The 27,907-nt window shown below is 40.8% G+C and overlaps 1 protein-coding gene and 1 pseudogene across 1 annotated transcript in view; one reads left to right on the top strand and one right to left on the bottom strand.

Moving 5' to 3' along the window:
• Positions 1–27,907, bottom strand: part of LOC124556199 (proline-rich protein 2-like) — a 118,681-nt gene that overhangs the window by 44,661 nt on the left and 46,113 nt on the right. The gene's annotated exons all lie outside the window — the stretch shown is intronic.
• Positions 12,732–12,850, top strand: LOC124557421 (annotated as a pseudogene).

Below are 27,907 nucleotides of genomic sequence, written 5' to 3'. Positions count from 1 at the left end.
AAAACTGATATTACACATGTCCTATCTCAGAAACTATTCACAACAGGGCATATGTCCATACGAAGTTTTTTGTTCAGAATCATTAATACTATCGCATCTCTAAGCATACAAAATGGTTCAAATGGCTCTGAGTACCATGGGACTTAACATCTGAGGTCATCAGTCCCCTAGAACTTAGAACTACTTAAACCTAACTAACCTAAGGACACTGCACACATCCATGCTCGAGGCAGGATTCGAACCTGTGACTGTAGCAGTCGCGCGGTTCCGGACTGAAGTGCCTAGAACTGCTTGGCCACCGCGGCTGGCTCTAAGCATACACCTTTCCTCCTGACTCACCCTGTATATGTATGTATTTGTGTTAGTTTATGTACAAAACACAAGTAAGAGTTCTGCATCCCTTAAAGATCAATTTGCATTAACTAAAACAATACAAAGCCAGATTATATACATCAAAATACTTACAATAATTTCCTTTTATGTCAGCAGGGCCCATACTTTTGTACAATGAAATGAACAACACAGTGTGTATGACAGATTGTCATTGTTTTCTGTCTTCTGTCGACAGAGATACTGAACTATAAACCAGAATTTCCTGTGCTACAGAAGAGGTACACAATTGTCCAGACAGTTTGCCAGTGCATGAATTCAACTCTTTGCTGGTATATAACTCTAGAAAGTCATGGGACTTTTAAGTCCTGTTGGGCAGAAAGGGTTAAGGAACACTCTGGCCATAAATTTGAAGATTAGCCTTTGTTTCGACTTATCATGGTGGTCCTGGGTTTGGTTCCCTACTGACTGTATTTCCTTGTGCATGTATTTGGTCAGAACAAAGTTTGCAAGTGGGCACCACACCAGATAAATTACAGTTCCCCATAGATTATCACGTTTTGGTTTAAGGTTATCATAGGGTAATTTGTGTATTTCATGTCCATGAGCTTTGAGATGTTGTTTTGTTGCTATGATCATGTATTATATACTGTTATCTCAGCGTTTTTAGATTTAAATTGTGCTGGACACCCTAAAGTTTTTTCTTAAATTATCATTTCGAACTTGCTGTCTAGCATGCCTGTTGTAAGTTCTTACCACTGAGCACTGTGTATTGCTTTTACTAATACATAATTAATGTAATTTTAATGCTTGTTTAGTATCTTAAATGTACCAGCAAATTATAATATTATGTTTTTGTAAGAAGTTTAATTCGTGAATTCTTCACAGGATGTAATGTACCGGCATAAGTACTATGGCTATTGCTATCTTGCCTCAATGCTAATGATGGCTTTTTTTTCAGATAAGCAAAATTATCGACTTGTATATACTAATTGCCAAAATAGATACTGTATTTAAGTTCAGTTGTGTAGAAGCACCATATGTAATTATGGATGAAGATACACAGGGTGATTATAATTAAACTCTCAAAATGCTGTAGAAAAAACACCACTGGTCAGAATGACATCAAATTGCAATAGAATATTATCAGAGAAGGGGGAAAACATATGGCAGAAGAAAAAAAATAGTGTGAAAACTGACCAATAGATTTCACTGTATGTGTCAGAATACATGAATGAAAACACCTGGCATGCACACAACCAATTGAAGTTGGTATAAACACGCTGAGTACATGGCTCTTCCACCTTTCACATCTGCAACATTCACCATGACTGTCTCAATGCAGGATCACAGTCTGCTTGTAAAACTGTATGAGAAGAATGATGACTGTCCACACGTAGCTCTGCAGAAGTTCCCAACACTGAACGTTTTGAAAAAAGGCGTTGGTCCGATGACTGCCGTGGGTCTGGAGAAAAAGACTTGAAAATTCAAAAAGATGAGTTCTTTAGGTGTGCAACCTGGTAGAGGGAGGAAACGAATTGATTCGATGTTATTGGAAACAGTGGCCACAGCAGTGCAGGAAGACATGAGTGGTAGCGTGCAAATGTGTAGTGCACGGAGAATTGCCCAAACATTGGACATACCCATGAGCACGGTGCGTAAAATCCTACAAAACATCCTTCTTTGTTGTCCATTCAAAATAACCCATGTGCACGAGTTGCCTCTTGTTGACCTGCCAGCAAGAGAGACCTTTGCTTTATAATTTCTTGCTCGCATGGAAGTGAACAATGATTGGCCATGGAAGATTTTGTGGACAAACGAAGCCCACTTACATCTGACAGGATATGTCAATACACAGAATCTTTGAGTATGGGCAATGGAAAATCCACACGCAAATCAACCAGTAACACTTCATCCTGAAAAGGTCACTGTGCAGTGCGGGTTTATGGCATCATTTATCACAGGGCCATATTTTTTTGAAGAGAAAGGTGCTTTTGGTCCTATTACCTGTACCATCACTGGTAAATGCTACGAGTGTCTTTTGCACAATCACATCATTCCAGCTCTTCAACAGCACAGATGTGTGGATGGGATCATTTTTATGCAAAATAGTGCTCTTTGCACATTGCAAATCCAGTTAAGCAGCTGCTGCAGTGCCAGTTTGGAAATGGTAGAATTATCAACTGCAATTTCCTTACAGCCTGGCCATCCCAAACACCTGATATTAATCTGTGTGACTTCTGGCTGTGGGGGTATCTGAAAGATGTTGTGTTCAGTGTTCTAATTGCAGACTTAGCTGCATTGGAGACACACATTGTGCAACACATTGTGGACGTGACCCCGTAAATGCTACGATCAGTTGTGGAACATGCTGTTTCTTGATTTCAACTTATTGCAGAAAATGGTGGACAGCATATTGAACATGTTTTGCGCGAGTCACATGGAAATGAATAATCTGATTTGATTTATATTGATGCTTTTTATGCAGTTTTTGGCCTCAGTACAATTAAAAACTGATGTGATTGATGCTTTTTATGTGGTTTTTTGCCTCAGGACAATTAAAAACTGATTTTTCCCACTGGATGTGATATGATCTTGCCATGGTGGATGGGCGTACGTAACTAACAGTATCACACCTATACACCCATGCACATTGAATAGTACAGTTTCTTTAATGTCAAACGTGCACCTTAGGCATTGTTGAATGATTCATTTGTCATTTGTAGTAGACCACTATTAAATTATGATGCTTACAGTGTCATCTATTCCTATATCTTTTAACTATTTATTTTTCATCTGCCATATGTTTTCCCCCTTCTCCGATAATGTTCCATTGCAATTTGACGTCATTCTGACCAGTGGTGTTATTTCTTCAGTGGTTTTAAAGTTTAATTATAATCACCCTGTGTATCTGTATGCATGAGAAGCAACAATACTACCAAGGAGTGAAGGTAACTTTTGTCATTATCCCGAGATCACATAATTGCTAATTGTATTAATGTAAACTGGCGAGGCAGGTAGTGTAATATATGCATCAGTATTTTGTTGTACTATAAAATTGTCAGATATTGGTTTTTGGAATTTGTAATATTAAGATGATAAATGCTAACAGGTCATTCTGCACATTAATCACTCAGTTTATCACTGCAGAGAAACCGAATGGATCCTGAAGAGTTTGGCAGATTTTCAATATATAATTAATGTATAAGCAATACAACACGCATGCTCCATTCCATGCCTGTATAAACTTTTAGCTAAATTATTAAGTAGCAAATATTTTTCTAAAATTGACCTCATGGATCCTTACTTACAACTTCCCTTAGATGAGGAATTATGGAGGACTGCTCTAATACATATATGCCTATTGAAACCTTTTTATATATAGCTTACCTTTTGGAATGTCAAGTGCTCCAGCAGTATTTCAAAAGTTTCTGAAACATCTAACACAACATATATATCATCAGTTGCTCTGCATTCTCTCAGGATATCTGAACATATAACTACTGTACAATGGCCTTGGGGGCCAAAATCAATTGTGGTATTTAAAATAAAAAGAAAAGTACTAGCTGTCCTGTCATTTTATTCCTAATATATGTCAATGCATGAACTATATCAATGACGTTATTATGAGAGGAACTGACCGTAAGATCATTTGGATAATATGAAATTACATCTACATCTACATCTACATCTACATGACTACTCTGCAATTCACATTTAAGTGCTTGGCAGAGGGTTCATCGAACCACAATCATACTATCTCTCTACCATTCCACTCCCAAACAGCACGCGGGAAAAACGAACACCTAAACCTTTCTGTTCGAGCTCTAATTTCTCTTATTTTATTTTGATGATCATTCCTACCTATGTAGGTTGGGCTCAACAAAATATTTTCGCATTCGGAAAAGAAAGTTGGTGACTGAAATTTCGTAAATAGATCTCGCCGCGACGAAAAAGTCTTTGCTTTAATGACTTCCATCCCAATTCGCGTATCACATCTGCCACACTCTCTCCCCTATTACGTGATAATACAAAACGAGCTGCCCTTTTTTGCACCCTATCGATGTCCTCCGTCAATCCCACCTGGTAAGGATCCCACACCGCGCAGCAATATTCTAACAGAGGACGAACGAGTGTACTGTAAGCTGTCTCTTTAGTGGACTTGTTGCATCTTCTAAGTATCCTGCCAATGAAACACAACCTTTGGCTCGCCTTCCCCACAATATTATCTATGTGGTCTTTCCAACTGAAGTTGTTCGTAATTTTAACAGCCAGGTACTTAGTTGGATTGACAGCCTTGAGAATTGTACTATTTATCAAGTAATCGAATTCCAACGGATTTCTTTTGAAACTTATGTGGATCACCTCACACTTTTCGTTATTTAGCATCAACTGCCACCTGCCACACCATACAGCAATCTTTTCTAAATCGCTTTGCAACTGATACTGGTCTTCGGATGACTTTACTAGACGGTAAATTACAGCATCATCTGCGAACAACCTAAGAGAACTGCTCAGATTGTCACCCAGGTCATTTATATTGATCAGGAACAGCAGAGGTCCCAGGACGCTTCCCTGGGGAACACCTGATATCACTTCAGTTTTACTCGATGATTTGCCGTCTATTACTACGAACTGCGACCTTACTGACAGGACATCCCAAATCCAGTTGCACAACTGAGACGAAACCCCGTAGGCCCGCAGCTTGATTAGAAGTTGCTTGTGAGAAACAGTGTCAAAAGCTTTCCGGAAATCTAGAAATACGGAATCAACTTGAGATCCCCTGTCGATAGCGGGCATTACTTCGTGCGAATAAAGAGCTAGCTGCGTTGCACAAGAACGATGTTTTCTGAAACCATGCTGATTACGTATCAATAAATCATTCCCTTCAAAGTGATTCATAATGTTTGAATACAGTATATGCTCCAAAACTCTACTGCAAACCGACGTCAATGATATAGGTCTGTAATTCGATGGATTACTCCTACTACCCTTCTTAAATACTGGTGCGACCTGCGCAATTTTCCAATCTGCAGGTACAGATCTATCGGTGAGCGAGTGGTTGTATATGATTGCTAAGTAGGGAGCTATTGTATCAGCATAATCTGAAAGGAACCTAATCGGTATACAATCTGGACCTGAAGACTTGCCCGTATCAAGCGATTTGAGTTGCTTCGGAACCCCTAAGGTATCTACTTCTAAGAAACTCATGCTAGCAGATGCTCATGTCTCAAAGTCTGGAATATTCCATTCGTCTTCCCTGGTGAAGGAATTTCGGAAAACTGCGTTCAATAACTCCGCTTTAGTGGCACAGTCGTCGGTAACAGTACCATCGGCACCGCGCAGCGAAGGTATTGACTGCGTCTTGCCGCTTGTGTACTTTACATACGACCAGAATTTCTTCAGATTTTCTACCAAATTTCAAGACAATGTTTCATTGTGGAACCTATTAAAGGCATCTTGCATTGAAGTCCGTGCCAAATTTTGCGCGTCTGTAAATTTTAGCCAATCTTCAGGATTTCGCATTCTTCTGAACTTCGCATGCTTTTACCGTTGCCTCTGCAACAGCGTTCAGACCTGTTTTGTGTACCACGGGGGATCAGTTCCATCTCTTACCAATTTATGAGGTATGAATCTCTCAATTGCTGTTGCTGCTATATCTTTGAATTTGAGCCACATCTCGTCTACATTTGCATAGTCAGTTCAGAAGGAATGGAGATTTTCTCTTAGGAAGGCTTCTAGTGACACTTTATCCACTTTTTTAAATAAAATTATTTTGCATTTGTTTCTGGTGGATTTGGAATAAATGGTATTGAGCCTAGCTACAATGACCTTGTGATCACTAATCCCTGTATCAGTCATGATGCTCTCTATCAGCTCTGGATTGTTTGTGGCTAAGAGGTCAAGTGTGTTTTCGCAACCATTTACAATTCGCGTGGGTTTGTGGACTAACTGCTTGAAATAATTTTCGGAGAAAGCATTTATGACAATCTCGGAAGATGTTTTCTGCCTACCACCGGTTTTGATGGTTCAAATGGCTCTGAGCACTATGGGACTCAACTGCTGAGGTCATTAGTCCCCTAGAACCTAGAACTAGTTAAACCTAACTAACCTAAGGACATCACAAACATCCATGCCTGAGGCAGGATTCGAACCTGCGACCGTAGCGGTCTTGCGGTTCCAGACTGCAGCGCCTTTAACCGCACGGCCACTTCGGCCGGCCACCGGTTTTGAAAAAGTATTTTTGCCAACATACCAAGGGAAGGTTGAAGTCCCCACCAACTATAACCGTATGAGTGGTGTATTTATTTGTTACGATCCTCAAATTTTCTCTGAACTGTTCAGCAACTATATCATCGGAGTCTGGGGGTCGGCAGAAGGAGCCAATTATTAACTTAGTTCGGCTGTTAAGTATAACCTCCACCCATACCAATTCGCACGGAGTATCTACTTCAACTTCACTACAAGATAAACCACTACTGACACACACAAACACTCCACCACCAATTCTGCCTAATCTATCTTTCCTGAACACCATCTGAGACTTCGTAAAAATTTCTGCAGAACTTATTTCAGGCTTTAGCCAGCTTTCTGTACCTATAACGATTTCAGATTCTGTGCTTTCTATTAGCGCTTGAAGCTCAGGGACTTTCCCAGCACAACTACAACAATTTACAACTACAATTCCGACTGTTCCTTGATCCAAGCACGTCCTGTATTTGCCATGCACCCTTTGAGATTGCAGCCCACCCCGTACTTTCCCGAGGCCTTCTAACCTAAAAAACCGCCCAGTCGACGCCACACAGCCTCCGCTACCCGTGTAGCCGGCAGCTGAGTGTAGTGAACTCCTGACCTATTCAGCGGAACCTGAAACCCCACCACCCTATGGCGCAAGTCAAGGAATCTGCAGCCAACACGGTCGCAAAACTGTCTGAGCCTCTGATTTAGACCCTCCACCCGGCTCTGCACCAAAGGTCCGCAGTCGGTTTAGTCAACGATGCTGCAGATGGTGAGCTCTGCCTTCATCTCGTAAGCAAGACCGGCAGCCTTCACCAAATCAGATAGCCGCTGGAATCCAGAGAGAATTTCCTCAGATCCAAAGCGACACACGTAATTAGTGCCGACATGTGCCACCACCTGCAGCTGGCTGCGCCCTGTGCTCTTCACGGCATCCGGCAGGACCCTTTCCACATCAGGAATGACTCCACCCAGGATGCACACGGAGTGCACACTGGATTTCTTCCCCTCCTTAGCCGCCATATCCCTAAGGGGCCCCATTACGCGCCTAACATTGGAGCTCACAACTACCAATAAGCCCACCCTCTGTGATTGCCCAGACCTTGAAGGCTGAGAATCATTCTCTGAAACAGGGCAGGCAGCTGCATCTGGCTCAGCCAGAGACAGTGCCTGAAATCTGTTTGTCAGACGCACCGGGGAGGCTTTCTGATCAGCCTTCGGGGACGTCTTTCACTGCCTGCCACGCCTTGGAATGACCTCCCAATCAACCACAGGCGAGGGCTCAGCTCCACTGCGGGCAGCAACCGGGGCAACCACAGTGGCAGACCGATCTGGGGACAGACGGGACGAGTTTGACATCCCCATGATACCGAAGTCCGGCTCCCCACAGTGGTGTCCATTGGCAACAGCCTCAAGCTGCGCGACCGAAGTCAGCGCCGCTTGCAGCTGTGAGCGAAGGGATGCCAACTCAGCCCTCATCCGAACACAGCAATCACAGTCCCTGTCCATTCTAATCGATGTTGAACAACAGTTACTGAAACACAAGTCTGTGCCTAGATAACGCAAGGGAAACACGCAAAGAATGTATTAACTAACCTGTATAAATGCCTAACGACTGCGCTACAATCTGCCTGAATTTACGATTACAGTAACTAAATCTCGAAATTACACCTCCTATACGAAACTCGCATGCAATTTAAGTAAGAATCTATGAAGTAAACACTATAGCGCGATGCTACAACTCTCACATACTATAATACGCCCGAAATTTATGAATTAAACAATGGAAGCACCCAAAAACACGCAAAGAAATTAAGAATTAAACTATGTAACAAATAAGTAAACTAGGGGTATACGACTTGTTGCTGCAGCTGCTTATCCAACAGCGGCAGGGAGCACACTGATGTGGTAAGCTTAGAATGTAACTTAAAGAAATTCAGTTTGTTTCAAGAACAGATAGATAATCATGGACATGTGCTTAGTGTGATACATATTTAACCTATAAAGCTCACATGTAAGCAATGGAAGTTTTACCAGCCCCACAAAACTTAACAGAACTGCAGGTCTTGTTGTGTCAGGTGAGTTACTATAATAAACACATTCCCAATGCTGCACAAAGTAAGCACTCATGGTTGTTTTGAGAACAATCTCTTACATAAATGACTTATCCTTTGGTGCACCCCACCTCCCCATTTTCCATCATACATTTTTATTTTTGTCAGTTTTTGTAATAATTATGATAAACACTGCATACAAATCTTGCACCTGGGTGCTCCACTCAGCTTAGCACCCCAAGTGGCTTCTGTAGTGTTGGCAGAAGAGCCAACACTGTGTTTCTAGAGGAGGCCGAAATGCACGCGTTTAATTACACGCTGACTGGCGTGAGGTCTGGAACAGGACAATATCTTGAGAATTGCAAATAAAGTAAGTAGTTGATATAATACTTAACTTTAATCCACAATTGTAGAACATCTCTCTTGATGATACATGCTTCACATAATAAATATCAATTGAATACGGCGCCTTGCTAGGTCGTAGCAAATGATGTAGCTGAAGGCTATGCTAACTATCGTCTCGGCAAATGAGAGCGTATCGGTCAGTGTAGCTTCGCTAGCAAAGTCGGCTGTACAACTGGGGCGAGTGCTAGTACGTCTCTCTAGACCTGCCATGTGGTGGTGCTCGGTCTGCTATCACTGACAGTGGCGACACGCGGGTCCGACGTATACTAATGGACCGCGGCCGATTTAAAGGCTACCACCTAGCAAGTGTGGTGTCTGGCGGTGACACCACAGCTTCTACTAATTGTAGTATGCACAGTATAGAAAACTTGCAATTGTGATACCTCTGGTTCACCTGTGAGCTTAGCATCCCCACTGGTGGCTTGTGTCATTTATTCCTTAAACTGGCCCTATATGTGTCTATGAAGTCATCTTTGCCTTTCATTGGTGGCAGCATGTGAGGCAGTATTTAGAACCCGTTAAACAAAATTATGCCCTATACTGGCTCTCATGACACCTACATCAGGCAGACAGCTGATATTGCAACAGATGCATCCCTGTATAGGATAAGCACAGTATTATAATTTAAAAAATGCAAACAGTAGTGAACACCCTATTGCATGCACATTTAAACACTAAATTAACAGGTTAACTATTGACAAACAGACTTTAGTATCATATGTAGAGTAAAGCAGTTGCACATATTTCTGTATGGCATAGAATTTTACCTCATTATTGACCATTAAGTATTACTCACAATTTTTGATCCACATAACAATATTCCACAACAAACAGCAGAAAGTTTACAGTGATGAGAATTGCTCCTTAGATCTTAGAAATATTTTTTATCTCTGTAGTCAAGTGGTCTGTATGTATGATTGCAATGTGGAGGATCCAGCTTTGATTCCTGGTACTGCTAGGGATTTTTCTTTGGTGAGAAGACAGGAATGAGGTGCAGTCTGCCCTGTGATGCTAACTGACTAGCTGCTTGAATGAGAAGTAGCGGCTTCAATGTGTAGGAAGTTGACAACACCAGAGGTGTGCTGACTCAATATCCAAGTGATGCCATTGGCAGAGGATGAGTGACCTATCAGGGCCCAGTACACGGAACCAGTTCTTGCAATTATCATATATTTTATAGTGCAACTGTGGATGTTCTGTCCCAACTTCTAATGTGCCCAGACATAGAGTTTGACATAAGAACTAGTATATTACCAACTTAATAATGATCCTTATATGATGGTGCATGGTTTGTTATTAGGGCCCAAGTTATTGCATAATTTGCAAAACAGGACCACATCTTAAAATATTAATTGCATTTGAGATATAACTAGGAAGTAAGGAGGGCTACATAATGAAATACCTGATACTGGATTTATATGGGAGTGGGGGATACACTTTTCAACCTACAATTATATCATATTTTTATTATTTTTACCTGCATTTTGTGTTCTTGGTTTTTACTTCCACGTGTAATAAGAGATCTTCTCATAGTTGTTTTTTCTCGGCAACTGCAGTATACGCTGACAAGTCAAAACGTTATGACTAGCTGCTGAATAATTTGTTGGTCCATCTTTGGAATATAGGTTGTCACTGATTCTGCATATCATGGATTCAACAGTTTGTTGATTGGTTTGTGGAGGTATGTCACACCAGATGTCCACACACAAGTCATGTAATTTCCTTAAACAGTGGGCTGCTGATTTCTGTATGCGGTGATGGCACCTAATAGCAACCCAAATGGGTTCCATAGGATTCACTTCGTGGCCAAGACATCAATGTGGGTGCACAATCATGCTCCTCAGACCACTGTAGATGAATGGTGGCTAGCTCTAAATGTGGATAAATGTAAGTTAATGTGGATGAGTAGGAAGAGCAAACCTTTAATGTTCGATTACCGTATTATTAGTGTCCTGCTTGACACAGTCAAGTTGTTTAAATATCTGGGTGTAACATTGCAAAGTGATATGAAAGCATATCAGAACTGTGGTAGGGAAGGTGAATGGATGACTTCCGTTTAATGGGAGAATTTTAGGAAAGAGTTGTTCTTTTGTAAAGGAAACCACGTATAGGACACTAGTGCAACCTACTCTTGAGTACTGCTTGTGGTGCAAACTACTCGAGTACTGCTCGAGTGTTTGGCTTCTGTACCAGGCCAAATTGAAGGAAGACATCGAAGCAATTCAGAGGTGAGCTGCTATATTTGTTACTGGTAGGTTTGAACAACATGTAAATGCTATGGAGATGTTTCGGGAACTCAAATGGGAATCCCTGGAAGAAAGGCACTGCTCTTTTTGAGAAACACTATTGAGAAAACTTAGGGAATCGACATTTGAAGCTGACTGGGGAATGATTCTACTGTCACCAACATACTTTGCACATAAGGACCATGAAGATAAGTTTCAAGAAATTAGGGCTCATATGAAGGCATATAGACAGTTCTTCTTCCCTAGCTGTATTTGTGAGTGGAACAGGAAATGAAATGACTGGTAGCAGCACAGAGTACCTACCAATGGGCGCCATATGATGGCTTGTGGCACACATATATGTAGATGTAAATGTACATGAGATAATTGTAACCACAGACTGATAATTTACAGTAAATGAATCACATTTATGTACATAATCAACTGTGCCAGCAACTGGGAACATATATAAAAACTTATAAGAAGTATATCTACCTCTAGATCTACATGATTACTCTGCAATTCACAATGAAGAGTCTGACAGAGGATTCACTGAACCACCTGTAAGCTATTTCTCTACCATTCCACTCTCAAATGGTGTGCATGAAATACGAGCTCTTAAATCTTTCTCTGCAAACTCACCACACAGCAATACTCCAAAAGAGGGTGGACAAGCATGGTGCAAGCAGCCTGTTTAGTAAACCTGCTACCCTTTCTAAGTGTTCTGCGAATAAATGACAGTCTTTGGTTTGCTTTACCCATGACATTATCAATGTGATCATTTCAGTTTAAGTTATTAATAATTGTAATCCCTAAGTATTTAACTGAATTTACAGCCTTTAGATTTGTGTGATTTATCATGTAACCAAAATTTAGCAGATTTCTTTTAGTACTCAAGTGGATGACTTCACACTTTCCATTATTTAGAGTGAATTGCAATTTTGTGCACCATATAGATATCTTGTCTAAAACATTTTGCAATTTGTTTTGACCACCTGATGGCTTAACAAGATGGTAAGTTAGTGCACCATCTGCAAACAATCGAAGTGGACTGTTCAGATTTTCTCCTATTTTATTTATGTAGATCAAGGACAGCAGAGGGCCTATGAGACTTCCCTGAGGAAGGAGTTATGGAAAACCGTGTTTAGTAACTCAGCTTTAGTGACACTGTCATCAGTGAGATCACCGTTGTTATTGCTAAGTGAAGGTATTGAGTCCATCTTGCTGCTGGTGTACTTTACATATGACCAAAATCTCTCTGGGTTTTCTGCCAGATTTCAAGACAGAGTTTCATTGTGGAAATTATTAAAAACATCTCACATTGAAGTTCATCCTAAGTAAAACATTACCAATCTTGGGAATTTTGCAGATTTTTAAATTTGGCATGTTTTTTTCGTTGCTTCTACAACAGTGTTCTGACCTGTTTTGTGTACCCCGGCGCATCACTCTTATTAATTTATGTGGTATGTATCTCTCAATTGCCAATGGCCTTGCCACAGTGGTAACACAGGTTCCCGTCAGGTCACCGAAGATAAGCACTGTGGGGCTTGGCTAGCACTTGTATGGGTCACCATCTGGGTCTGCCAAGTGCCGTTATCAAGTGGGGTGCACTCAGCCCTTGTGAGGCCAATTGAGGACCTACTTGATTGAGGAGTGGTGGCACTGGTCATGAAAACAGACAATGGTTGGGAAAGCAGTGTGCTGACCACATGCCGATCAGTATCTGCATCTGTTAGCCTTTCTTGAATTCAAACTGCAGCTGATCTACACTTATATAGTCAGATAAGAAGGAGTGTAAACTGTCTCTTAGAAAGCCGTCAAGTGAATTTTTATCTGCTATTGCAAATAAACATACTTTGTATTTATTTTTGTTTGGTCTGGGTGCTATGGCCGGCCGGGTGGCCGAGCGGTTCTAGGCGCTACAGTCCGGAACCGCGCGACCGCTATGGTCGCAGGTTCGAACCCTGCCTTGGGCATGGATGTGTGTGATGTCCTTAGATTAGTTAGGTTTAAGTACGTCTAAGTTCTAGGGGACTTATGACCTCAGCAGTTGAGTCCCATAGTGCTCAGAGCCATTTGAACCATTTTTTGGATGTTATGGTATTCAGTCTTGCTACAATTGCCTTGTGGTCACTAATCCCTGTATTCATCATGATGTTCCATGTTCACTTGGGGTTATTTGTTGTTAAGAGGTCAAGTATGTTTTTGCAACCATTTACACTTTGAATGGGCTCCTGAACTAATTATTTGAAATAATTTCCTGAGAAAGCATTCAGTACAATTTAGTATGAGATTTTATGCCTACCATTTGAGCTTCAGTGCTTTCTACTAGCGCTTGGATCTCTGGTTCTTTCCCAACATAACTACAACAATTCCCAACTACAATAGTGATTGTTGATAGGTCTACATTCAGCCTTTAACCTAAAAAGGCATATAAAGAGGAATTTATATACCAAATGCATGAAAAACATGACACATAGTTCCACATAAGCTATTGCTAACATTGATATGTAAATGAAATAGACTAATGTGCATCATTTTATAAGAGATACCATACAATCAAAGTAGTGTATATTTTTCAATGCGAGCTGGTCATTCAACAAATCTTTGGAATTTGAATAGGAATTTTTATCAGTTTTGAACTCTTTTAAGAGGTTCATTTTGTAGCCCTTATCGATTATATGCAGAATTTCCATATAAAATAAAAATGGAGGAGGAAGAGTGTGTTTCTCAGTCCACAGCTCGTGGTCGTGCGGTACCGTTCTCGCTTCCCGCGCCCGGGTTCCCGGGTTCAATTCCCAGCGGGGTCAGGGATTTTCTCTGCCTCCTGATGACTGAGTATTGTGTGATGTCCTTAGGTTAGATAGGTTTAAGTAGTTCTAAGTTCTAGGGGACTGATGACCATAGATGTTAAGTCCCATAGTGCTCAGAGGCATTTGAGCCATTTTTTAGTGTGTTTCTCAGTTTTGAGATGTTCATCAAAAGATGACTTATATGAATTTTCTTTCTCTTCATTGAGCAGTGACAGACAGGGAAGGCAATTGAGACCCACTTTTGTGAGTACTTTCTCAGTGAAGACAATGCAAATTCAAATAAGTCAACTTTTGAATAAAGTTCAAAATATATAGGGTGAATCAAAAAGGACGTTACAACTTTGGAATTATATAGAAATTTATTGAGATATCTTATAGTATTGGTAGATCTGCCATTTTGTAGCAAACAACATCAAGTTTCACATAAAAGTGTCAAGTGTCATTTTGGTTTGATGCGACTACCATTTGTGATGCGACAAATATCCCATCAGTAATCAATTTTTTCCCCACACTCATTGCAGCAAATCAGATGTAACTTGTACAACAGTGTAGATTCGATTTTTCATGTCAGCTAAATATTTTGGTAGGTGAGGGACATACACACAGTCTTTAATGAAAACCAGAGAAACAAATCCAGTGGTGTCAAGTCTCGAGAGCAAGGTGGCCATGCGATTGGCCCTTCACGGCCAGTCCACCAACCTAGGAAGGGATTATTGAGGTAACTTGAAATTTCTGTGAGGAAACAAGGTGGTGGTCCCCAATTTTGCTGGCAGTAAACCATCCCACCTTGGTCATTTTCATAAATCTGTGAAATTAAAAAGTTTTCAACCCTATCCAGATAAACAGTACCAGTGACAGTTTTCTCCATGAAGAAAAAAGAGCCATACACTTTCAGTTTGCTAAAGGCACAATACATATTAACATTGGGGTTGTCAAAAGTAAATTTTAGGCTTGCTTGGAGGTTATTTAATGTATTTGGTGTGAAATTTATGCCGAAAAGTTTTTGCAGAGTTTATGAAGCAAAAACACACAGTGAGCACACTTCACACCCGTGAAAGCAGCCGTTTTAACTGTGCACTATGCTGGCAGTCTTGGTGGCAGAATAAGATACTGATGCACTATGTGAAGCAAGCATGAGGATGTTCACTATAAAATGACACATATTCCAATGCTGTAAGTTATCTTAATAAATCTGTACATAATTCCAAAACTGTAAAGTCCTTTTGACGCACCCTGTGTAAACAGCTACCTGAATAACCAACATTGCCCGCTTACACATTTATTCCAGTCTTCTGTTAGTACATCTCCTCCTTAACCCTCTATCCATTTCCTCCTCTCCTCCCCCCTGTCCATCTGCTCGTCCTCCTCTATCCATCTGCTCCTTACCCCTCTGTCCATTTCCTTCTTCTCACTCTCAGTCGACCTCTTGCACCCCCTCTCCTCCTCACCACTGTATCTCCTCCTGCCCCTCACTTTGAGCTTCTCTCCCTCCCCCCTCTGTCTGTCTATCTCCTTCTCCCCTTCGCCCTGTCCATCTCCTCCTCCCCTCTCTCTGTCTACTTTCTCCTCCCCACTCTCACTGTCCGTCTCCTCATCTTTTGATTCTCTATCAATCTCCTCCTCCTTCCCTCTATATCTATCTCCTCCTTTTTCCTGTCTTTGTCCATCTTCTCCTCTTCCATCTCTCCTCTCTCTCTGTTCATCTCCTCCTCATCCCTTTCTATCGATTTCCCCCTCCCCCTCGCTCTGTTTCTCTCTTTCTCCCCCTACCTGTGTCCATCTCCTTGTCCCTCCCCCCCTCTCTGTCTGTCCATCTTCCCCCTCTCCCAATGTTATTACCCCTATGTCAGTAGGAGATTCCTGGTTCCTGTCCTCAAAGTATTTATTTCACATGGTAAGAAGAATGTGCACCAACTTTGGCTGAAATTGACCAAGGGGTTGAGGAGGAACTTCTACCCATGCCATTGCCCATACACACATGTCACCTATATTTCACATATGTTTAACATATTTAACACACATTTGTGCACATAGTCACCTGTAGCCTATACCTAGCCAATTTCGTCCTGCACCTTCGTTTTCTTTCACACATCCCAATGTTTATGAAGTCATATCTCCTTATCTATGTCTCATACAATGATATAATTTTGTAGGTATATTCAGTGGTCTATGTGGATACTGCCTGCAAAATGTGTTGTGAATAGAGTTAGTAACAAAGAAGCAACAAATTTAAAAAGCATACATGATGCAGATGTTTTTCACACATCTAAATGCTTATGACATCATATTTCCTAAACTACGTGTTGTACAATAATATATTTTTACAAGTAGATTCAGTGGTGTATGTGAATACTGCAAAATGTATTGCACATACATCATGCCTTGTGTAGTAGCTTTACTGCATGTACAGTGAAAATATAGTAAGTGAAAACTTTTTTCCTTTCATCATTTTGAGGAGGTTGTCAGGAAGAAAAAAATTTGTAATGGTTTGAAGATATGCATAAAGTTTATTGTAAGCCACTAAGTACTCTCATTCACAAATACCAGATAAATAAAGTCTTGGTATTCGCACATCATGAGCTACATTTCTTTATCACCCTCACCCCCACCCATTTAATAGGTAGGTGATTCTTGCCCACACAGTGATTCTTTCAAAACAGTATGTGATATGTGTACCAATTTTGGTTGAAATCTGTCTGGTGGTTTAGCGGATGTGGAGAAAAAATATATAATGTTTGACTTTGTTGATGGAGCTACAACCTCACTTCTGCTTGCACCACTTTATTATTATCAAAGTGAAATCCTTGAAGGTGTTCTTTAAGTTTTTGAAACAGATGAATATTGAATGGAGTCAAGTGAGGACAGTGTGGAGAATGATTGATGACAGTGAGCCCAGGGTGTTGGATTGTTGCAGATGTCACGGCACTCACGTGTGGTCTGGCAGTGTCATTCTGTAAGAGAGGGTGCTCCAAGTGTGGATGAACTCTTTGGATTTGAAACCTGATTACAGCACACTGTTTGTCATGCACTGACATAGTGACATTATGCACCATCATGTTACACACTACAATTCGGAGCCCTCTATTGGCAGAGAGATGCAAATATCTAGACATGAAGAATAAAGATGTAGAATGTTAATAAGGTTCGTTTTATTTAAAAAGCTATATGAGTTTCCACACAAAAAATTTGGAAGCATTACTTTTCAGCATGCCCTCACACATATGTACATCCACTTATATAAAATATATGGATTCTACCTAAACTCCAAAGGTTTGTTGAATGATCAGCTTGACTTGAGAAATAGATACTATTTTGTTTGTATAGCATCTCTTATAAAGTGCTGAACATTAACCCATGTCATTTAGATATTACTGTTAACAATAGCTTATGTGGAACTGTGGTCCATGTTTTCCATATGTGTAATTTAACTTCCTTTCCATACAGGGTGTTTGGAAATTCCCATTACAAACTTCAAGGACTTGTAGAGCAGAGTGAGTACTAATGTACCCCATGTCTAGAAATATACCGTTTCTGTTCCACAATGGTTTCGATTCAGATGTTTAACTCATCCACTTCTGCTTGAGGAATCAAATTAGTTATTTCACAGTACATTCACTAGGTAACAATTCAAAGGAAAACATAATGAAACATCCATTAGTAACTTAAGCACATTTGTTTGTATTAACAATAAAACATTATGTGATAACATTATTCCAAAACAAAAAAGAACCCAGCATACTGTAAGTACAGAACTGGACTGATGCATTATAACAGCAGATTGATGTGGTGACCACCAACATTGTTATAGACATTATACCTATGAAGCAGTTTCTGGTGCACACTATCCATTCTGTCTGGTGTCTCTTCAATTTATCATGCAATGGCCAAAACTTATGCCACCAGATCTCCTTCTGTCTCTACAGAAATCTCATAAATTAAACTCTGCATATGACCTCACAAGAAGTAATCCATAGGAGTGAAATTCAACAATCATGGCAGCCATGCAGTTTGACAGCCTGGGCCTATCCATCATTCATCATATCATCTGTTGAGATATCTCCAAACTGCCCGTGAGAAGTGGACTGGAGCACCATCATGCTGAAACCACATTTCCTGATAAACATTCAATGGCACAGCTTCCAAGAATGAATCCAATATGTTTTGTAGTCATTTTTCATCAGGTCCTTCCCCAAAACATTTTGGCATTCATATGTAAAAGTCACATGGGATAATACACACAAAAAAATCTCATTTGCTGACATGCACATTGCCCAGGCCTAGTCACTAAAATTGAGCAGACAGTTCATGAGTGCCATGCTTGTTCAGAAAATCTGACTGTATCTCATACAATCAGTGATGAGCCATGGCAGTGTATCTATTTTATGGGCCTCTTTTGAAAGTTGGTATGTTTGCCCATACCACATACATTATCCAAATACCCAAATGATATCAAACACTACTGCTGATACTGCCATAAAGACCTTATCAAATATATTTTCAGCTGAAGAGTTGTTTACCACAATTGTCGCTGTCAATGGCACAATTCATCTTGCCTCAGTTCTAAAATTTCACCAGCAAACTGGCATTACCCACTTAAAATCTGCACCCTTCCACCACAATGCAAGGGAAAGGCAAAAGTATTTGATAGAACAGTCAAAGCTCATATGGAAAATTGTTAGAACAGATACATAATCAGAAATAATCCTACCTATTTTTCTAACTTCTTAGAACCACTCCGAAGAAGTCTGGTGAAGATGTTATAGATACACTCCTGGAAATGGAAAAAAGAACACATTGACACCGGTGTGTCAGACCCACCATACTTGCTCCGGACACTGCGAGAGGGCTGTACAAGCAATGATCACACGCACGGCACAGCGGACACACCAGGAACCGCGGTGTTGGCCGTCGAATGGCGCTAGCTGCGCAGCATTTGTGCACCGCCGCCGTCAGTGTCAGCCAGTTTGCCGTGGCATACGGAGCTCCATCGCAGTCTTTAACACTGGTAGCATGCCGCGACAGCGTGGACGTGAACCGTATGTGCAGTTGACGGACTTTGAGCGAGGGCGTATAGTGGGCATGCGGGAGGCCGGGTGGACGTACCGCCGAATTGCTCAACACGTGGGGCGTGAGGTCTCCACAGTACATCGATGTTGTCGCCAGTGGTCGGCGGAAGGTGCACGTGCCCATTGACCTGGGACCGGACCACAGCGACGCATGGATGCACGCCAAGACCGTAGGATCCTACGCAGTGCCGTAGGGGACCGCACCGCCACTTCCCAGCAAATTAGGGACACTGTTGCTCCTGGGGTATCGGCGAGGACCATTCGCAACCGTCTCCATGAAGCTGGGCTATGGTCCCGCACACCGTTAGGCCGTCTTCCGCTCACGCCCCAACATCGTGCAGCCCGCCTCCAGTGGTGTCGCGACAGGCGTGAATGGAGGGACGAATGGAGACGTGCCGTCTTCAGCGATGAGAGTCGCTTCTGCCTTGGTGCCAATCATGGTCGTATGCGTGTTTGGCGCCGTGCAGGTGAGCGCCACAATCAGGACTGCATACGACCGAGGCACACAGGGCCAACACCCGGCATCATGGTGTGGGGAGCGATCTCCTACACTGGCCGTACACCACTGGTGATCTTCGAGGGGACACTCAATAGTGCACGGTACATCCAAACCGTCATCGAACCCATCGTTCTACCATTCCTAGACCGGCAAGGGAACTTGCTGTTCCAACAGGACAATGCATGTCCGCATGTATCCCGTGCCACCCAACGTGCTCTAGAAGGTGTAAGTCAACTACCCTGGCCAGCAAGATCTCCGGATCTGTCCCCCATTGAGCATGTTTGGGACTGGATGAAGCGTCGTCTCACGCGGTCTGCACGTCCAGCACGAACGCTGGTCCAACTGAGGCGCCAGGTGGAAATGGCATGGCAAGCCGTTCCACAGGACTACATCCAGCATCTCTACGATCGTCTCCATGGGAGAATAGCAGCCTGCATTGCTGCGAAAGGTGGATATACACTGTACTAGTGCCGACATTGTGCATGCTCTGTTGCCTGTGTCTATGTGCCTGTGGTTCTGTCAGTGTGATCATGTGATGTATCTGACCCCAGGAATGTGTCAATAAAGTTTCGCCTTCCTGGGACAATGAATTCACGGTGTTCTTATTTCAATTTCCAGGAGTGTAGTACCAGTGTTAGATATGTGAGAACCCATCTTAGGGAAGCAGTGTCATGTGAGGGAAAACGACCAAATGTAGACCTTGCCTCTCCTGCTGCTCAATCTGTCATCTCTCCTCTGTCAAGGTCTGGACACACACAGGGCAGAATGAAGGGAGTGGTTAGCTGTAAGTAGTTCCAGTGTTAGATATGTGATAATCCATCTTAGGAGAATAGTTTCATGTGAGGGTAAAATGAACCAAATTTGCGCTTGGTGTGTATCCCATGAAGAATCATCTGCCAGTGGAAGATGCCATCCCAGGAGCAACTGAGATCATCGGTTGACAGTGAGCTGTAGATTCAGATACAACAACTCTTTCTTGTATCATATTATGTGTCAACTAACTTGTCACACATATTATTGTACTTTGAACAATAAATGATGAAAGGCAATAAACAGATTAAAATACTGTAAATTTTGTTCTTCAGCATCCTAACATGGGGCTCCAAACTTGTCAGGATGCAAGATACTATTCCTGGAGTCACTCTAAAGTACCTATCACATATCACACTTATAATTTAGATCCTCCCATATATGGTCAATGCTCCTCCTCCTGCTCCTCCTCCTCTTCCACCATCAGAGAGACTTGGCATTTATGTACCTCTCCATTTTGTTATCTGCTAAACACATGAAAATCAACACTAGTGATGGCGAGCTGAATATCGAAGTCAGTATTGAGCTCACAGCACAACACATACGTAAAAAATGTGAGAGTTTCAACTGGGTGACTCTGGTTGTATGATATCAACGTACCAAATATTATTCCCCACACATGACTTTGTAGCAAATATGCACATCACTTGCAGACTGTGTCGAGACTGATGTTCACCAAGTTTATCAGGATTTACTTACATAAAGCAACAGTTGTGAATTCTGCTGTTTTGAATTTGTGCGAGCTATTAAACAGTTTACTTATTTTTATACAGTATTTTATACATCATATGTATGCCTCCTTAGCTGAATGGTCAGTGTGGCTGACTGCCATGCAAGGGTGCAGGTTCAATTCCTGGTAAAGCCAGGGAATTTTCCTTGGTGGAAAGACTGGTACAGAGTACACTCAGCCTTATGACACCAACTGAGGAACTTCTAAGGTCAAGAAACCTGACAATGGCCAGGAGAGCACTGTGTTGACCACATACTGCAGCTGAGAGGATGGCACTGTGGTTTGGTGGGCTTGATTAGCCCATCTAGGGCCACAACATGGAACTATACACAGTGTATAGGTACCAGTAGTTCTACATCTACATCTACATCTATGTGGGTATCTTGAATTTGAAATATATCATACACAGTTTTAGTTAGTTTTCAGTCAATTCCCGTATAGGAAACACGCAATGTCTGTATTTATACTAGGAAAATTATATTTTTCAATTACCTTGGCTGTAAGTAATTATTCACATTATATCAGCATACAGGAGTGAGAAAACATTTCAGTTTACATTTAAAAATGATTAGCACATGTACAATCTTTTTTAGATCAAAGTCTGTTAATATGAACATCAAAGTAAGAAGTTACAATGGTTAAATTACTATTAGGAGCTTTTAACAAAAGACTATGAAGCAAATGGAATCAGAAAAGGTAGTTGTAACACTCAAAGAGAAGGAAGAAGTAAGTAAAGACAAAATAGAAATGACAGAATTTGAGGCTGTGTCATGGAGAAAAGAAAGAAAGAAAGAAAGAAACAGGGAGCCACCAGGAAGTGACAGCATAAACAATGGGCTGGTCAATTATGTGTCTCCTATTATGAAATATAAATTCCTTCTCTTCATCAACAAATTCTGACAACAAAGGAAATTCTGAACAGCTGGAAATTAACCATAGTAACACCTGTATTTAACATAGGAAATAGGAAACACTGTAAGAATTACAGGAGCATTTCTTTACTTCTTACGGGATATAAAATATTTTGAAGATAAGTAAGAGACTTGCAGTAATTTTAGAAAATATCAAGTTGGACAAGCAAAGGGCAAGTGAAGGTCCCATTCAGACAACATATTTTTCATCAAACAAGTAACCGGAAAGAATGTAGAATTTAATGGAGAAACATCTAGTATTACTTCTTGACTATGTGAAAGCAATGGCAATGTAGATATGAGAATATGGGAAATACTACATATGAGAGGTATACCACACCAATTGCTAAGACTAATCCAAAAATGTGCCAATATTCCAAAATTTCCAATGCCGGAAAAGAGATTGTTGAAGCAATGGCCAATTTAGGATTATGACATGTATGCAGTTTGTCTCCAATATTTTTTAATATCTGTGTTGAGTACATGTTGAGAAAATAGCTAGAAGAAATAGATGTTTACAACTTTAACCAATGTAATCATCTAATGACAACATTCTTGGCTAATGGCCAACTTCTTACAGCTGGTAGTAACAATGCCATTCCAGAAGTCATTTACAAATGAAATATTACTGACAAGAGCCATAACTTTAAAAAAACTTCACCTAAAAACAAAAGTCGTGGCTTTTAAGGACCAAGTCCCAAGCAAAATTGTAATAAACTATAAAGAAACATAGAGCAAATGGATTCGACTTCAGGAGAAATGCCATCTCCTTCAGAAATGAAGACATACCAAAGAAGTTGTGTTATTGGTACTACACTGAAGAGCCAAAGAAACTGGTACACCTGTCTAATAACGTCTAGGGCCCCATGAGCAGGCAGAAGTGCCGCAACACGACATGACGTGTGCTCAACTAATGTCTGAAGTAGTGTTGAAAATAAACGATACCATGAATCTTTCAGGGCTGTCCATAAATCCATAAGAGTACAAGGGGGTGGAGGTCTCTTCCGGGCAGCACGTTGCAACGCATCCCAGATATGCTCATGTCTGGGGAGTTTGTTGGCCAGTGGAAGAGCTTAAACTCAGAAGCGTGTTCCTGGAACCACTCTGTAGCAATTCTAAATGTATGGGGTGTTGCATTGAATTGACGTCCATCGGAATGCACAACGGACATGAATGGATGCTGGTGATCAGACAAGATGCTTACGTTTGAGTCTCCTCTCAGAGTTGTATCTAGACGTATCAGGGGTCCCATATCACTAAAACTGCACATTCCCCATAGCATTAGAGAGCCTCCACAAGTCTGAAGAGTCCCCTGCTGATATGCTGGGTCCATGGATTCATGAGGTTGTCTCCATACCTGTACACATCCATCTGCTCAATGCAATTTGAAATGAGACTTGTCCAACCAGGCGAATGTTTCCAGTCATCAACAGTCCAATGTCAGTGTTTATGTGCCCCAGTGAGGCGTAAAGCTTTGTGTCATACAATCATCAAGGGTACATGAGTGAGCCTTCAGCTCCAAAAGCTGATATTGATGTTGTTTTATTGAAAGTTTTGCACACTGACACTTGTTGATGGGCCAGCATTGAAATCTGAAGCAATATGTGGAAGGGTTGCACTTCTGTCACATTGAAAAATTCTCTTCTGTCATCATTGGTCCCCTCCTTGCAGGATATTTTTCCGGCTGCAGTGATGTTGGAGATTTGATGTGTTACTGGATCTCTGATATTCATGGTACAACCATGAAATGGTCATATGGTAAAATCCCTACTTCATCTCTACCTTGGAGATGCTGTGTCCCATCACAATCAAACAACTAGGAGTTATAAGTATAGGTATCACATCACAAGAATGTATGAAAATATAATGCTTAAAATAATAATGAATTATTGAGCAACAGGGAAAAGATCAATAGATAGACCAAGGAAGAGATAGAGATATCAAACAGCAACTAATCACAGACAACACAGGCACTGGACAAAGGGATGAAACAAGTAAATATGCTTCCTGCATTTACAGGGTCCCTGACAGTTAATTTAAACCTTTTGCTACTGATACAATAATTATTGCTGCGTCTGTTGTTCTCCTGAAAATCTCCATTAATATTTTGACATCTTTACATTTATATCTTCATTTTCTGTCATGGAAATTTCCCTATGCATCTGATGGTTTTTATATTTTAAAACTAACTGAATGCAGTAGCACATCTACTAATTTGTAGTAAAAATATGTGCAGAAAATGTGCTCATAGTACACTGAGTATTTTTTTCTCTGTAAGAGATTATCTTCATTAAAATACGTTTATGCTTTGTTTAGATTTTCTCTATGTACTTGTACCATGTCATAAGTTTCTCCATCTCCAATCCCAGAAACCTGTTATGCTACACTACTTTTAAATCAGTGTCTCCAATATTACGAGGATGCTCTAAAAAGTAATTCCTCTTAATTTTTATCCTGTTTCAATATCAGTTGATGTATTTCATGTCATGCATATTACTCGGTCGACTTTCTTGCTTTGCTGATGCAAGCTGCAACCCTCTGTTGCTAGAGGGCTCCGAATTGTAGCACAAAAGTATGAATTTTAAGAGCTCATCCACACATGGAGCACTATTTCCTTCATCGTGACAATGCTATACCACACATGAGCACTGCAACATCTGCAACAATATGACCGCTTGGGTTCATTGTTATCAGTTATCGTCCATACATTCCTGACTTGGCTGCATCTGATTTTCATATGTTTCCAAAACTTAAAGAACACCTCTGAGGGCTTCACTTTGGTAATGATGCAGTGGTGCAAGCAGAGGCGAGGTTCGGGCCCTATCAACAAAGTCAAACATTCCACAGTGATGCTATCAACAAACTGGTCTCTCGTGAGAGAAATGTGTTCATTGCCAGGGTGAAAATGTTGAGAAATAAATGTGTAGACATGAAGAATAAAGACATAAAATGTTAATAAAGTTTTGTGTTATTTAAAAAGATTTAACAGTTTTCACATTAAAAAAATTGGAGCCATTACTTTTCAGCATGCCCTTGTAAATTTAAAATGCTATATGCTATTGGTTCTGTTTGTTTGGAGTTTTGTGTGGAATTTATTCCCATTTATGAACAGTTTATTTTCTCTGAAATACTTTTTGCCACCAGCATGTCCTCAAAATGTTTTCTTCCAGGTTTTGTAAATGAGTTGTTGCTTACTATTGGTATTAAAGATGTGTCATAATAACACACAGTTATTTTTTCACTAAGGGAATTTGATACATCATTTCTATAGAGAACAAAAGTAATAGAGCAAATAGATGTTGTAGTATTGCCTTCATATGTAAGTTATATAATTAGAAAGGAAGTACTACTCTTATTGGAATGAAGGTATTTTTTCAGTAGTGGTAATTGTAGTAAAGTGGTGAGGGTGCTGTTTATTCGTATGTGAATTACATTCACAAGGATTTTGGACTCATCATGATATTCCAGATTAAGAACAAAAAAATATTTAATGTATACAGGCTTTCGCAGGTCTAATTTTATAAGAATGAAACATTTAGTTGGCCGTAGACTAAGAGTCAGAATCATGGCAGCATTTGCATGAAGTAATTTTGGGAAACCACATAAAACTTAAATCAGGATGATCAGGTGAGGATCAGAGCTTCTATCCTCCCAAAGAAAAGGGTGCTCTGTTTACAACAGTACAACATCATGCAGTTTATCCCTAGTGTACAATGCTGTTTTGTTTATACATCTTTATAGTGAAGTTTTCATAATGTAAAATGCTATATTCTGTTCACCATAAGACAAAACCTGATGTAAACATTATGTCATGTATTCTTCTGTGTTTGCTTGACTCTCATTGGATTTCATTTCATGTGGAGTGGAAGCCAAGCTGTGTCCAGTACAGTCAAGTACGATGATAAGGATGCGTTTTATGCTGTGTTACATGCACATAAACTGAGCAGAAATGTGGGACAACAGCTTTACCAGTGCATTAAACTTGGACAGCACTGGCCAGCCAGCTGATCCAACTAACCTGCAATGATGTGAGCAGTTGGAGTTCAGACATAAAAAAGAGACGAGCAAAGAAACAATATAGTTTCCAATGTTATTTAATGTTTGAAGAGAATGAAATAATATTCTGCAAAACTCCAGCTTTACCGCACGCTTCTTAGGAGATCAGGTGGAAAGCATAAAATGCTCTTTTCTCACCTAAGATAGTATTCTAATTACAAACAAGAGTGATAAAATTCCTAACTTAAACACAAGATAATTTTTCTGAGCAAGAAATGTGTGATGCAAAAGCATACTGTAGCATTTCATGTACTGTTGAATACTGAAGGACTGAATGTGTTGATTACAGTCAGTTGTCTGGTAATCTCTTTGCTCATTCCTTCTCTGAATCAGAAAAATACATTTCAGCTCTAGAACTGTCATTTGCTACATTGATGATGAATCGATCAACAACAGAATCCAGGAAGCTACCCAGGTGCCACATTTTCTCCTCATTTTTTTTTTATGACGTGCCATTCCATATCTGATCAGTGTTCGGCAGTGACGTTGAAAAAGCTGCGTCCGTTAGTTCCACTAAGTCTGACAGCTCAACAGTCTTGTTATTTCTTGGGCCAGATCCTGTATACTTCGATCCAGATAAGTTCTGTTGGGTTCATAATTGTCACGCAGAAGAAGGTGTAATTAGATGAATGACGAACACAACTTCACTTAGCGAAGATTTATTCAGCACTTGCACATACAAGAGCACGGAGCGAACTGTCTCCGGCCAGAACACATACGGTATATATTCCATTACAGAACATTCCAGTCCAATGATTCCTAACATTTGTGGATACTTCTAGAATGTACTCGAACCGAATATAGAAATTAAAATTTTACAGTTCAGGTAAGTTTTGAACTCACCACCCTCCACGCAACAGTCTAGTATTACGACCACTACACCACAGTCACTGCACTACTCAGCTTCTTCTGCGACATTGCTCTCTCCTTAAGAGAACAGTATCTCAGTGTTACATCGTCCTAGTACGGGAACGAGTCATTGGTCCTACACACTCCGACTCCCGATGACTGGTGCTCACCCTGGCAGTGATCTTCTTTGAACTTCCCTTGCTGCTATACTCTTCATCACCTCTTTCCGCTTGTTGCCTGTCGCTGGAGCTTTGAATTTACTCTGGGTTGCAGGATCCTTATAGGTCTTCATTTGAAGGATGTGAACCGTATCTTCGATATTTCATCGTCTTATGTCGAAATCTTGAACTTCATAAGTAACATCAGACAACTGTCTTACAACCGTATAAGGTCCAAAGTAGCACCTGAGGAGCTTCTCAGAGAGAACAACCTTCCGACCAGGAGTGAAGATCCATATAAGGTCACCAGGCTGGTAGACAACAGGGCAGTGGTTCCTGTCATACCTTTGGCGATCGTTTTCTTGAACTTGCATCTTGTGGAGTCGAGCTAACAGCTGAGCTTCCTCAGGTCTAGTTAACACCTGGCTGATGTAGTCATTGTCCACATCATCAGGATGTATCAGAAACACAGTGTCCATCTCCGTTGTCATTTCACGCCCATGCACCACGAAAAATGGCGTAAATCCAGTGGTGTCTTGTTTGGCGGTGTCATAGGCAAACGTCATGAAAGGTAGCACCTCATCCTAGTTGCTCTACTCAACATTGACAAACATTGATAGCATGTCGGCCAAGTCTTATTAAGGTGTTCAGTAAGCTCATTAGTTTTCAGATGGTAGGCAGTCATCATGTGATGAGTAATGTTGCACTGATGGTTTATCTCTGTCACAAGATTCGATTGAAAAACTTTCCCTTGATCCGTACTT

Source organism: Schistocerca americana, chromosome X (assembly GCF_021461395.2).
Source record: "Schistocerca americana isolate TAMUIC-IGC-003095 chromosome X, iqSchAmer2.1, whole genome shotgun sequence".
In the NCBI taxonomy this organism is placed as follows: domain Eukaryota; kingdom Metazoa; phylum Arthropoda; class Insecta; order Orthoptera; family Acrididae; genus Schistocerca; species Schistocerca americana.
The sequence above is the reverse complement of the archived record's forward strand: the minus strand, read 5'-3'. Positions and strand labels throughout refer to the sequence as shown.